The following is a 14,239-nucleotide window of genomic DNA, read 5'->3' as shown; positions in this document are numbered from 1 at the left end:
TTATTATTGAATAATTGTTATGCTCTGCTTTGTTTGGGTTCTTTCTGCCCTCATGCCTCGGTTTACAATTAACAAATTATTGGAAGCATTGATTGCTAATTACAAATTGTCAAAACACCAAAATCAACTACCATGTTTGTTCCACTCATTCCACCCAGGACAGAAAGAGAGAGGGGGAGAGGGAGAGGGAGGGAGGGAGGGAGGGAGAGTAATAGCAGGTTTATATGGTACATAAGATGCATGGTTGGTGTGTATGCATAGGCTGGGTGCTAGAATGATTGGCAAATGGGTGATAGAAAGTTGGGTGCAGGGCTGAATGCTGATTGGTTTGTATGTTGTGTTATGTGAAGTGGCAGTCAGGGAGTCCGTTCTTCAGTAGTCAGAGGAGAGTAATATGTTTAGACAGTCTGTTGTCTAGCGTCTGGGAACAGTTAGACTTTAATACTGTATAGGATAGTGATGTTGGGTTAAGTGTGTATGAATACAATAAAGGAATATAGAATTAGAGTGGTTTTTCTCTTCAGTTTAAGTACCTCATAAATTACTTTTCTCTTTCCTTTATTTATGAATAAAGTCCAAATACAACTTTTTTTATGTATAGGCTTAGAAAAGGGCACTTACCTGTCAGCTATATAGTAGTATATTAACCACATTGATGTAGGCTACACAGAAGGAGCAGAAAACAGCGAGAATTTTAATTAAGTGAATCCTTTTAGTCAAAAGCAAATCACAATAAAACAGAAAAAAACAGCTATACAATTAAGCTTAAGATTATTCCAAATTCAACAGTCCTTTGAAGTCTCTTAAAAACAATAAAGGGAGAAGATTGAACATATATCCCTGGAAAAGGAGTTCCAGAGTGACGGGGCCACCAAAGAAGAGATCCTGTCCTTGGAACTAATTTGCCTAAAAGCTCTTGCTGAAGAATCAAGGTGAGATAGGATGTAACGTTTGCAGCTACAGCTCAGCCCATTTGTTTTAATAGCTTCAGCTGTCATTGATCAAGCCACTGCCAGAGGAGAAAATTTTCTGATTCATTTTCAAATAATTTTAGAACTTCTCTGCTAGGAAATGGCTCCATGAAAAACAACCTGCAATCCAGGATTTTTATATAGCTTTGCTTGAGTGGAAATGTGACTGCCTAGAAACAAAAGGTAAAATTAAAAAGCTCAGAGATCATGACCCATACTCTTTCTAACTCAGGTATTACTTAAACATTCACTAGTTTATGAATATTTTAAAAAATTACTCTGTTAGGACATTCAGATGAAGTCTGTAATTATTACCCTTATATTTCATAAGGCACTACTGTGACTGAGGGACACTTGTCTTAAGCCAGCCCCATAAAACAACCCAAAGCTGCTATACCAGTTCTTCTGACAGGAGTAGGCAGTTTAGGGTGATGGATGGGAACTTGCCAATTAGTCCAGTTTGTTGTTGTTTATTCATTAAGTTGTGTCAGACTGACTCTTCATGACCCCATGGACCAGAGCATGCCAGGCCTTCCTGTCTTCCACTCCCTCCCGGAGTTGGGTCAAATTCATGTTGGTAGCTTCGATGACACTATCCAACCATCTCGTTCTCTGTCGCCCCCTTCTCCTCTTGCCCTCACACTTTCCCAACATCAGGGTCTTTTCCAGGGAGTCTTCTCTTTTCATGAGATAGCCAAAGTATTGGAGCCTCAGCTTCAGGATCTGTTCTTCCAGTGAGCACTCAAGGTTGAAATTAGTCCAGTACTGTTATCCAATTTCCTGGTCTTTGTAGGGAAATGGAGGAAATGACCTATGTATTTTTATATACTGGCATTGTAATTTAACAAGGGGACACAGAAGGCTGTGATGCTTGTATATGTGTATGTTTTCTGTGTCGTCAAGTTGGAACAGACTTGTTGTTGTTGTTTAATTGTGTCCGACTCTTCGTGACCCCATGGACCAGAGCACGCCAGGCCCTCCTGTCTTCCACTGCCTCCCGGAGTTGGGTCAAATTCATGTTCATAGCTTCGGTGACACTGTCCCACCATCTCATCCTCTGTCGTCCCCTTCTCCTCTTGCCTTCACACTTTCCCAACATCAGGGTCTTTTCCAGGGAGTCTTCTTCTGACTTACAATGAACCTAATAGGGCTTTCAGGGTAAGTGAGATATTTAAGGAGTGGTTTTACCAGTTCCATTTCCCTAGTGAATTTCCATAGTCAAGTAAGGATTTGAACCCTGATCTCCAGAGTCCTAGTCTATCTCTCTGTCCACTACATCACACTAAGAATTCCTAGGTTTATGTAAATTGCACAAAAAAAACAACAAAAAATAAAGGGTTTTTGTCTCCTCCCCAACTCCATGAGATAGGAATAAAAGCGCTGGCTATTACCTAAGGAATAACATCAGACAGTGGAATATATATGCAGAGGAGCACAAGCTGTGAGGGTCTCCAAATCTTAGACTGATCATTTTTAAAACAATGATTAGGAAAGAAGCAATTGTAATGTTGCCACCTGGTGGTGATAGCTATTCCATACATAAATTCAGCTTGATTTAAAAAAACTTTTAAGAACACTTTCCCCAACATGGTATTCTTCAAGAATGTAGGGTGATGACTTCCATAACCCCTTGGCCAATGGATCTAGCAGGCCTCTGTTCTTGCAGTCCTCAATCTGGAGGGCACTCTATCTCAGTAAGAGCAAGCTGTCTTGAAAGAAGGTACAGTATTTGGAATGATGGAAATATAGATGTATATTTGACTGCCGAGTAAAATCGCAATCAAAACCCAGGCACATCATGCACTGCTGCCTAACAGAATCAGAATAAATGAGTAGGCAGGATCTAAGAAAATGAAGCACATTGACACTGCACTATTTTCAGTGGGACAGACTGAAATATGGGAAGACACATAGGAAACATTACATTTTTAGACTACAGATCCTAGAATCTGTAGTTGTACTCCAAAACTGAAATTTCCCAACCTCTCTGTGGTGTGTGGTGGTTGGGGGGCAATGTGTAGTGGAAGGTAACACCCTGTTCCAACACAAGATCCATTTTGTGGATCTCAGATATTGGGAGTGAATGGGGTGTTTAGTTTAGGAGCTGTTTGGGAGAAACTAAAATTTCAGAATAGGAGAAAGAGAAAGGAGCCTTCGAGAATATGCTTAGAAAGAGAATAATTCTGAAACAAGCAGAAAGAAATGTGGCAGTAAAGCAAACAATGGCATGGCAACTTTGAAAGGGTAAGGGTGAAGGTGTAATGAGTGGCATGAACATGAAGGGCAATTAGAGGAGACTAAGAGTCATGATGTAGTGCAGGGGTCTCAAACTCAATTTACCTGGGGGCCGCTGGAGGCAGAGTCTGGCTGAGGCTGGCTACATCAGATTTTTCGCCAAGCGGAGCAAGAGACTGAGGAAGCCGCCCAGGAGTTTCCTTTGCCCAGCTGGGGCTCAGAGGAGGAGGAGGAGGAGGGGCGTGTGAACCCTCCTCGCTGGCCATGACCCCCTCTGGCTCCTTCTTCACTACCACCACCACCAGCAGCAGCAGCAGCAGGACAAAGAAGCGGAGAAGGGAGGGAGGGTGGCGACCGCCTAGCCTGGGGGGGGGGGAGGGCATGACATAAAATTTAAAAAAAACTCACAGAATCGCCTTGCCAAAGGAGAAAAGCCCCCATCGGTACCCACGAAATTAAACAGAACGGGGCACCCCCACACAGGTACTTGCAGATGTGTGCGCATGCATGCACAAACACACACACACACACACACACACACACACACACACACACACACACGGAGATCCGGCAAACTTCCACTGAGGGCCCCCCTTTAAAAAAGGCACACTCAGCAGCAGCAGCTACCCCAACCACGACAGAGGAGCAAATTTTGTGAGGCGAGCCCAGGCAGCCTCCAGAGCCGAAGCGGCTGAAGCAGGATGAAGAGGAGAAGGAGGAAGCACCGCTGGGCGCTGAGGCGGCTGCTGGCCGGGATGGTGCTGGGGGTGCCGAGAGAGAAAGAGACCCAGAGAGCCGCTTCCCTGGAAGAGGCAGCGGTGGTGGCAGCTGCTGATGGGGTCTTGGAGGCGCTCTTCGAGGACGGGCTGGGAGCGAGCTCCACTCTCAGGCATCGCTCTGCGGCGGCTCAGGAGCTTGGGGAAAAGGGCCGGCAGTGCGCCTCACTCGTCGGCTCTCCCCCAAGAGGCGAGGCTTTTTCAAAACTCTTGACAGCAGAGTATGCGTGGGGGCTTCGGGGGGGGCAGGCAAGGCTGGGGCAGCAAACTATCATCCGGCGGGCTGCAAATGGCCCCCGGGCCACATGTTTGAGACCCCTGATGTAGTGGGTAGGGTGTTCAACTAGAGCTCAGAAGACCTGGGTTTGAGTCTCCATTTGGGCCAGTGGAGGTTCTGGCAAAACCATTGCTTAAATATCTGAGGACCTTGAAAATCTTAATAGGGCACCATAAATTGGATGTGACTTGACAGCACATAACAAACACACAAGAACCATGAGAGGAAAAAGAGGAGAAAGGAAATCTTCTCCAGTATATATGGGACACAAGTGACACAAGAATTGTGGGCATATGAGTGGAATGACTTAAGGCTGCAGCGTAAACCTGAAGAGGGAAATTCTATCTTCTTTAAGAGCTATAATGTATTGGACAAGGAGCTACCCCACTCCCTCATTAGAACGCCTCACATCAAAGTTCCATTGTGACAATGGAATCCATTGTTTCTTAACTCTTCCCTCTTTGTAGGACTCCACAAGCTCACCTTCAAAGCAAAAGAAGCAATCCTACAAGGTAATTTGGTAAGTGGAGTTTTAACCTCATAATGCAGCATACAAGGAAATTACAGAAGCTCAGAACCTAACAGCCTTCATCATGGCTTGTAATCCAAGACAGGCTTTTCCTCCAGAAATCTGTCCAACCCCCTTTTAAAAGCATCTAAGCCGGATGCCATCACCACATCCAATGGCAAGGAGTTCCACAGACTAACAACACACTGGGTCAAGAAATATTTTCTTTTGTCTGTTATTACTCTATCAACACTCAATTGGAGTGGATGTATCCTGGTTCTGGTATTGCGTGAGAGGGAAAAGAGCTTCCCTCTATCCACTTGATCCATCCCCTGCATAATTTTATATGTCTCAATCATGCCCCCCAGGCACCTTTTCTCTAGTCTAAAGATCCCCAAATGCTGTAGCCTTTCCTCATAAGGAAGGTGTCCCAGTCCAGCCATCATTTTAATTGATCTCTTCTGCATCTTTCCCAGTTCCACAATGTCTTTTTTGAGGTGCGGCAACCAGAACTGTACTCAATACTCCAGGTGCAGCCTTACCAGCATTTTGTACAATTGCATTATAATGTTGGCTGTTTTATTTTCAATCCCCTTTTTAATGATACCTAGCATGGAATTGGCTTTCTTTGCTGCCACCGCACACTGAATTGACACTTTCATCAAGCCATCCACCAGCACACTAAGATCTCTTTCACGGACAGGTCAGAACCCATCAGTTGATCAATAAATTTTTGATGTTTTGCCCCAATGTGCATTACTTTACATTTTCTTATATTGAGATGCATTTGCCATTTTGCTTCCCATTTTCCCAGGTTGGAGAGATCCTTCTGAAGCTCTTCACAATCCTTTCTGTTTTTCACCACCTGGAAAAGTTTTCTGTCATCTGCAAACTTGGCCACCTCACTGCTTATCCCTGTCTCCTGGTCATTTATGAACAGATAGAAAAGCACTGGTCCCAGGACACCACTTTCCACCTCTCTCCATTGTAAAAATTGCCCATTGACACCTACTCTCAGTTTCTTGATTTTCAACCAATTCTCATTCCATAAGAGGACCTGCCCTCTTATCCCCTGGCTGTGGCGTTGTCTCAGCAGCCTTTGGTGAGAGACCCTGTCAAACACTTTCTGAAAATCCAGGTAGACAATATCCACTGGTTCGCCTGCATCCACATGCCTGTTGACCTTTTCAAAGAATTCTAAAAGGTTTCTGAGGCAAGACTTACCCATACAGAAGCTATGCTGATTTTCTTTCACCAAGGCTTGTTCTAGCAACATCTGGAAAGCCACTCCATCAATACAGTAAACCTTTTCAGGACCAGTACAAGAAGAAGAAATGGAAGCTCAACTCCACATCCTGTAGGAGATACAAAGAACATTTCTAGATCACCTATAGATAACAACACAGCAGTTGTGCAGAAATATTAAAACACTGTATTTTTCCATGTATAAGACTATACTTTTGTCTAAAATCTTTAGACTAAAAATTGAGGGTCATCTTATACATGGAAGTAAGCTGAGGAGAGAAAACCCAAGTGGAGGGGAAAGCAGGGATCAAGGTGATATTGCAGGGCTTTGATCCTGGCTTTTCCCTCCACTTGCTAAGCCTTAGCAAAAGGAAAGCAGGGATCAAAGCACTGCATGATGGCTTTGATCCTTGCTTTCCCCTCTGCTTACTGAGCCCCATAGGGCTTAGCAAGTGTAGGGGGAAAGGATCAAAGCAATCCCATGGCTGTATAAAGGGGAAAGGGATCAAAACGATCATGCAGTCACGGGATTGCTTTGATCCCTTTCCCCCTACACTTGATAAGCCCCACTTAGATTTCTTACTTTTGGGTTAGAAAAGTGGGGTCATCTTATACATGGGGGGTCTTATACACAGAAAAATACGATACATTATTTCATTCATCTTTTTCTCTGCTTGTTTATAAGCTATAGATAAATTAGGTAGGATATGTGATAATGTTGAAGGACCTCTCCTACTTTAAGGAAATTGGCCATTATTTACACGTGGACCAGTGGAACTGAAGAAGCTGCAGAAGCATCCCAGCTCTAGAAATGTCATGGCAGGGTTGTGGGGCCAAGTATGTACCAGAGGGTAACTGGAACCTCATCAGATGTCTGCAACAATATCTGAAGTTAGAGGGCTATGCATGTAAATATTTTAAAAGATACTTTCCATTCTGTTTTCTCAGAGGGAAGAAGATGTTAACAGCCTGATCCTGTGCAAGTCTACTGAGAAATAATTCTCGCTCAGCCCAAATGCACTTACTTCCAGCTAATGGTGTATCAGATTGCATTGTAAATTACCTGGCCTGAAATTACTAGCTTCAGATACGTTTTCTGGCATTCAAATACAAAATTGCCATTATTTCAGTAGGTAGTCATGCCACGTGAAGGTTATCATGTATTAATAACTCCCCAGCAATTTTTACCTTAAGTAGATAAACCACCCCACATTAATTGCAATGCCACAAATACAGCCGAAGCAGTAAGCAAAATGAGTCACATATCATGCCATGGCAATCATTTTTATATAAGAGGGAGAGAGATCTGAAATGAAACGCATGCTGTGCTCTTTCAGACTGATTTATAAGTTACTTGATCAGAATATCATAACTTTACAAGAGTTAAGATGTGTGATTTTTGCATGACTTCCTTCAGTTCTTGATTCTACAGTCTTCTGCCAGTCTTATATCCTACTAGACACAGACTGTACCAGTCTGCTAATGAATACAAACTGTAACTGTAACATTTTTTTAAATTGCCATGATCTGATTATTTAACCCCACTAACACAAATGCATCCCTATGGAGCCTAGTGGTGAATTGCTGTAGGCATTTCCTGTCTCACACCAGTCAAGTGACATGGTGTACAACAATAACAGCAGATACTTCCCCTTCCTTCTTCACTTGTGGTGATTTGTAACTGAAATTTATAGTGATGGATTCACAGCAGTAACATTTTTCAGTTACATTCTGGCAGTTTTTTGATATTGAAGAATTTGGCTCTATGAAATTCTAGTCAGTTGATCTTTGAAGGACAACCATATTAGTCTACTCCAGCTGAGCAACAAACTGTCTTGCGGTATTTTAAAGATGAATATGTTTGTGTAGGGGTTTTCAGAGCCAATTTGCCCTGAGGCATCCTAGGATGTAGACTGTAATCCGTAATTATTACTATTTTTTTAAAAAAAAAATTATACTCCACCTTTCTCCTCAAGAGGACCAAAGGCTGCTTACAGTTTTAAAACAGTCAATATAAAAAAACTTAAGAACAATGAATTTTATAATATTTTAAAAATTAAACAATTTTAAAAATTGTGGATAAAAACAGGTAGATAACAGTTTAACATAGTTCTAAAAACATAAAAAAATAATAAAACACAAGAGTCATATTTTTAAAACCTACTCCTAGGCAGTCAGTTACTGGAGAAAGCTCTGCCTGAAGAGAAAGGTCTTTACCTGCCAGTGGATGGACAGCAAAGACGGGGCCAGGCTGGCTTCCCACAGAAGGGATCCCATAGCTTGGGGAGCACACACAGAAAAATGTCTTCCCTCATGTTTTCACCCAATGCACCTGTGAAGGTGGTGGGACCAAGAGAAAAGCCTCCCCTGATGAACTTAAAACCCAGGCGGGCTCAAGCAGGGAGATAATGATCTTTCAGATCGCTTGGATCTAAGTCATTTAGAGTGTTACAGGTCAAAGCTGCCACTGTGAACTGTACCCAGAAACTGGCGGTAAGTTACAACAGGGCAGTACGGTGGCCATCTCACTGCAGCATTTTGGACCCAATGAAGTTTCCAAACACTTTCCAAAGGGAGCTTCAAATAGAGCCCATTACAGTAATCCAAGTGGGATCATGTAACTAAAGCATCCTCTTTGTCTTTGATCTCTTGAGATAGCCTGAGATCTATATGGGCTTAGGAGTTCTGGCCCAGACACAGAACTCCCCCAGCCTTTTCACAAAAATGTCATCATTTCAGTGGTGGACTCTAGCTGCAGTCCTTTGTTTCCCAGTCGTAGCTGAGTGGAAATCAGTAGCCTCTTTCCATTACCCACAGCGCAGTTACACACTCACAGGAATAGTTTCAACAAAGCCAAGAGACAATGTGAGAATCTCCGTTCAAATGTCAAGCATATAAAAACATTTTCATGGCTGCTGAGATGCAGTAAAATGTTAAGTAGTATCAGATCCACAGTGTTTAGCTAGCAAAAAACAGTTTATTATTCTTCCTATTCTTTTTAAATAAACTAATGGATTAATATCATCAGTTCTGTTTAGATCACATCGCAAAGGACAGAGGAGACATATCGGGAATGCTAAAGCATACTGAAATACTGAGGTTAAAAAAAATACAAGTTATGGCATGGCATGTGTTGTTTAAAATATTCCATTCTGATAAGTAACATTCTTCAGCACATTCAGCTTTTTGCATTGTTTTTTCTTTTGGACAAGTTCAGCCAGCAACGTATATCTAGCCATACATTCTTCCTTACTTTTCCCCGGCACATATTTTGCAATCTTATCCCAGCGCTCTCCTGTTCCTTTTGGATACTGCTGTAACGCTAGTTCCAGAAGTTTCTGCTGATTCTGACTCCACAAGTCTTCTGAACTGCGACACTTCTCTCTTTTCCTGGTCTCATCATCACTCTGCTCCTCTTGTTTTACTGTGTCAAAGTCTTTTTGGCGGTTTCCTCTATACTTATCTCCTCTTCCCATGCCTTCCTGTTAAAAAACAACAACAACAGGGAATACTAAAGCAGCAGAGGGAATGGACACACATAACTTTCTATCACACAGTCATTGGTGAGGAAAAGCAAGAATTTATTATGCATTCAATAAATAAACACTTGAGAGACATGAAATCTACTGCCACATGCTGTGGGATCTCAGTGGTTTGTAGCTTCTGACACCAAATGTTGGTGGTGAGAAATAAGACATTGTTGTCGTCATTACACTGTGTTTGTGAAATGTTTTCATATCCTTCAGGCAGCTGCACTGCCAGATACTTTATCATTTCAGTAACTGTGCCTCAAGAAGAGCCCAGATCTCCAGCATGATGTGTTGCAGATCTTTGCTCCAAGATGGCCTCCCCAATGTCAACATAGAACTTCTGCAGAATAAATGCACTGTGGATTGGCACCAGCATTCTCATCCCATTTGCTTTATGTACAGTGGATTGTCAGCCTGTCACAAAGAAATAATGCCTTTGACAGTGCACGATAAAGAATGGGCCATCAGTAGCTATTAGTCATTATTAGAGTGTCCACATGAAGAAGAGGGCAGAGCTCCTTCTCTTTGATAGGTATGCAGAAGAAGGATTTTCAGCAAATGTATCTTGCACGAAAACTGCATCTACTGAAATACCCTGATCTGCACACCTGTTAAAGCTGACTGAATAGCTTGGTGAGTTGGATGCTCAGCTGTGGAGCCAGATGTCAGGAGTTTGATTCTATACAGTGGGGTCTCGACTTACGAACGGTTCTACATACGAACTTTTCGACTTACGAACCGCTCTCATAGGAATATATGGACTCGACTTGCGAACTTAGATTCGAGTTACGAACTCTTTTCTTTCCTTTTTTAAAAATCTAAGTCATCTTAGGTTAAAAGGAAAAAAGAAAAAATATCCCCCTCTAGTGGCAGAAGGTGGAATACCAGCTTCCCATTAGTTTCTATGACGGAAAAGAGCAGATACGGATTAAATGGTTTTCAATGCATTCCTATGAGAAATGCAGATTCGACTTATGAACTTTTCAACCTGAGAACCACCTTCCAATACGGATTAAGTTCGTAAGTCGAGACCCCACTGTACTGTCTCCTTGGAGAAGAACTAGCCTGTGTGGCCTCGGGAAAACTTCAAGGTACCAGAGTGCTCCCAGAAGACAGGAATAATAAACCACTTCTAGTATTCTATACCTAGAAAACCCTGGAAAAAGTCACCATAAGTTGGAATTGACTTGATGGTATGTAATTATTTTTATTATGTATATTAAGTATAGAGGCTGTGTGCTCTTTTTTGTGGGAGCACTCCAGGCTTCTTGTAGATGTCTGTTTCATTCCAGTATCAGAGGTAGCAGGTTTCTGTACATAAGCCGTTGCAGGGCACAAGCACCAGATTCGGGAATAATACTAGGGAATAATATATTATGCATGTGGGCTTCACATGAGCAACTGATTAAGCGCTGTGTGAACACAATGCAGGACTAGCAAAACTGGATTTGACCAAAACCTTGGTCAAATCCAGCATGGCTTTCCTTACATTTTCCTTCATGGTTTTGTTCTCTGTGAATGTGACAGGAAGCCAGGACCTCTGGAAAAGAAGGCAGCACTTCTACAACTTTAATAGATCTGTAGAAGGAAGAATTTCACTAGGTACAGCTTGAATGCCAAGCTACCATATTATTACCATACTATGCTGAACACAGTCAACTCCATATGTTTTGAGAAGCTAAGCCTGCATCCTGCCTCAAACTCTGAGGAGCCACTGCCGGTCAGAGTTGATAATAGTGGGCCACATAGATCAATGGCTTACTATACGACAGCTTCGTATATTCCTATGATAAGGATTGCAGGTGCGATTTAAGGATACATGTCTGAAGGAGTGGACTTGTCCATTAAAGTTCACATTAAAACATAATAGCCATGGGGTTTTGCCTTTATTTATTCCTTTTTAATTTTTATATTATAGTATTATTTCCTTTGGGTTTTGCCTATTATGCATGATTTTATATTGATACTTTTCATCGTTCCTCCAACCTGCTCTGTGCCCTAATGAAGGGTTGCAGATTTTTGCCTGATCACCACCACCATTCTGTGAATAAGGATGTGCAAACAGCAAGGTTGGATAGTACAGGCAGAGTAAAAAGACTTCTGGCCAGGATAGCAGCTAGTCTACAGAGCTGCTTTATTTTTATTTCCCCCTCCCTTTTTATAAACTGCCAGAAGAAACATCCAGCCTCACCAGTGAGTAGAGCAGTTTCCTAAAGCAGCCCTCCTGAAAGAAATGAGTGAGGGTCTTTAAAAGGGCAATAGGCACACTCCTCTTTTATTACTTCTTAAAAGGGCAATGTGCAGAGTCTTTTTCCCTCTCTGCATTTTCCATCCTTTCTCTCCCTTGCCCTTCCTCTTTTCTGGTTCTGCAGTTAATTGTGCTATGGCCACAATATAGACTTGGGTAATATAACCAATGATTTTGCAGCAGGAAAACCAAGGAAGTTTAATTTCTAAGGTAAAGAACACCCTGGTTCTCTCCACTGATGCCAACTCAGCATCTTCCTTTGTATTTCTTTCCTTTTCCCCACTTCTAATTACAACGTGTGAATGCTGGATTTAACAAGAGGGGTCCTTGGGGTGTACCACTTTGTTCTGTGCATGCCTTTGGGCTTTTTACTGTACCTTGTGGTCACCACAGAAATGCACAGTTGCATCGCATTTGATTTGTATTTACACATTTGTCCAAAAAGAATACAGGGACGTGGTGGCACTGTGGGCTAAACCGCAGAAGTCTGTGCTGCAGGGTCAGAAGACCAAGCAGTCGTAAGATCGAATCCACGCGACGGAGTGAGCGCCCGTCGCTTCTCCCAGCTCCCGCCAACCTAGCGGTTCAAAAGCATGCAAATGCGAGTAGATAAATAGGGACCACCTCAGTGGGAAGGTAACAGCGTTCCGTGTCTAAGTCGCACTGGCCATGTGACCACGGAAGATTGTCTTCGGACAAAACGCTGGCTCTATGGCTTGGAAACGGGGATGAGCACCACCCCCTAGAGTCGAACACGACTGGACAAAAATTGTCAAAGGGAACCTTTACCTACCAAAAAGAATACATATCCTTGCACCATCGTACCCAGACCTGGCCTGATGTCCTCTGATTTCAGAACCTAAACAGGGTTGGGCTTGGCCAGTTCTTGGGTGAGAAAAAACCAGTAACTACCAGAGGTTATTCCAAGCAAGACTAGGAAAGAATCCTGCCTGAGACCTGTTGGATGGTCAAGCAATCTAGATGTAAATTTCAAAGGGGAAGGGCCTACAACACAAACTAACTTGTTTGCTTGTTTGTTTACATACTGACCAATTAGAGAGTTTGTTGTTGTGGGGCTAGGGTAGCTCCACCCCTGTTTCCGGCCCTCCTGGCCATGAGGTGATTCAACCACCATTGTTGGTGAGCATTCCTGCACACGCTCTTCACCTGGAAAGATGTAAAGGTTCCATGCCGGCCCACTGAGCCTGGAGACCCCTCCAGCCACGTGGGGCCAGAACAGAAGAACATTGTATTCGCTGTTTTTATTCCTGTATCTACCTGAAACCTTCTAAATGCTTATCTTCATGAGTACAATATAGATTTCTTTCTTTTATATAAAAAGGCCTCCTGAGTGTTATTCTTGAGTGCTAGTGTTTGGTGAGGGGCGGGTACAAAGGGAAACTTCTAGCTAAATTCTGCCTGAACCGGCTGGCACTTCTGCTGTGCATTTTGTACTGGAATTCAGTACAGTACCAGAACTCTCAACAAGACCTTGGCAAGCCACCTTCAGTCAGAGTTGACAATGGACTGGTGAGTCAATGGTCTGGCTCTGTATGAGGCACCTTCCTCTATTTCTATGTCTTATTTTTTCATGCAACCACACATAGGAAGCATGATCCCTTAGGCTGACGTGAGAACATGTTTGATAACCACATGCTGCCTGAATTCTGTTCATTGCGTTCTCTTTTCTCCTGCTTCAGATAAACTGTCAGAGAAGCCAGGCAGCATGTTTACAATGTAAAAAATCTGTTTTAAATGTCAGCAGTGGGGGGGCTTACTTTTTTCCTTCTTCTTTCTAGCCCCCCCTCCCGCTCTTTCCAGTGTAACAGTAATACTTGCCATGTCATAGGAAAAGTTATCAATTTCCTGATGTGCAAAAAACCAGTCCAGTAATGCACTTGTATTCTATGGAAAGTCTGCCTTAAAATACCTTTACATGCCTCTTGAAGCAAAGGGGAAAGTGTGGTTTCCTTCATTCATTCTTTGGTCCTGGGTATCAATTCCTTCCTTCTCTCTTTCATCTGGTTTATGCAAAGCATAGTGTGCAAAAAAAGCTAAAAACTGGATGTTATCAAACAGCTAATCTCTGGTTCTCTCAACGGATATCAGATCTGCATGACTTCCGTCTTCTGTTCCTGGATAAATGGCTATCTAGATCTCACCATAGGGGATAAGTAGCCTCTTACAAACCATCCTTTTCATTCTGTTTCCCACTGAGAAATGAAATTATATGCAAATTCCTTTGTCTTAGTTGACTGCACAGCCAATCTATTCTGCCTGTTTCTAAAACCATGTTCTCCTTAGTGAATCCATTTGTTTGTTAGTTATAAAAGTTAATATCCCACCCCTTAGTTAAAACCCCCAACGGAACTTGCAATTGAAAGTGAAAAAAAAAATAGAATGTGTAAGTTGTGAAAACAGGGTAATTTATAGGATGAAATTAGGAGAG

The 14,239-nt window shown here is 42.6% G+C and overlaps 1 long non-coding RNA gene across 1 annotated transcript; it reads right to left on the bottom strand.

Moving 5' to 3' along the window:
* Positions 1 to 359: 359 nt before the first annotated feature.
* LOC140702866 (uncharacterized) lies at positions 360 to 6,119 on the bottom strand. Its single transcript, XR_013544675.1, has 2 exons — positions 5,992 to 6,119; positions 360 to 662 (listed from the first exon to the last, which is right to left on the bottom strand). It is a non-coding gene; the product is annotated as an uncharacterized LOC140702866 (long non-coding RNA).
* Positions 6,120 to 14,239: the final 8,120 nt, after the last annotated feature.

This window comes from Pogona vitticeps, chromosome 1, assembly GCF_051106095.1.
Source record: "Pogona vitticeps strain Pit_001003342236 chromosome 1, PviZW2.1, whole genome shotgun sequence".
Taxonomy (NCBI): Eukaryota; Metazoa; Chordata; class Lepidosauria; order Squamata; family Agamidae; genus Pogona; species Pogona vitticeps.
This window is presented reverse-complemented; position numbering and strand designations above follow the sequence as displayed.